This window comes from Nematolebias whitei, chromosome 1 (genome assembly GCF_014905685.2).
Source record: "Nematolebias whitei isolate Nwh7 chromosome 1, NemWhi1, whole genome shotgun sequence".
In the NCBI taxonomy this organism is placed as follows: Eukaryota; Metazoa; Chordata; class Actinopteri; order Cyprinodontiformes; family Rivulidae; genus Nematolebias; species Nematolebias whitei.
Window position 1 is genome coordinate 78,997,698 of NC_056498.1, and position 598 is coordinate 78,998,295.

Sequence of the window (598 nt, forward strand, 5' to 3'; positions counted from 1 at the left end):
GCGGGGGGGGGGGTGGTGGTGTGTGAGAGAGTGAGACAGAGAGAGATTGGGGGGGGGGGGGGGGGGGGGGGGCTCTTTCATTGATCCCTGCTGTCAGAGCAGGAAGTGCAGCTACATTGATCTGCATCAGGCTAATATTTGCAGCACAAAGCTAAAATGCTACCTGTCTCAGGTTGTTGTTGTTTATAGTGCTCAGCAGTAAACAGGTGGTTATTTTTCCTCATGTTAGTCAAGTTTACATCAACACTAAGACTGAAAACAACATTTTAAATATCTGTCAACATTTATAATAATAAAGTGCTGTGTGTGGTCATCATTGTATGTTCCCATACAAAGACGAAATTGTCTCTCTGCATTTGACCCATTGCACCTGGGATGCACCCAGGTGGAGCAGTGGGCAGCTATGCAAGCTGCCCGGGAGCAATTCGGGATTGGGTGTCCTGCTCAGAGACCACGAGATGTGCAATGACCGGGGATGGAACCCAGGACCTTCGGGTCCCGAGTCAGCTGGCCTGCCCCTACATCAGAGGAAACTGGAGTTAATGTCCTTTAGGTGTGTGTGTGTGTGTGTGTGTGTGTGTGTGTGTGTGTGTGTGTG

General features: G+C 49.8%; 1 protein-coding gene across 1 annotated transcript in view; it reads right to left on the reverse strand.

The window, feature by feature from the left end:
- The window catches only part of tjap1 (tight junction associated protein 1 (peripheral)), a 47,752-nt gene that overhangs the window by 40,829 nt on the left and 6,325 nt on the right, over positions 1-598 (reverse strand). The window lies entirely within an intron of this gene.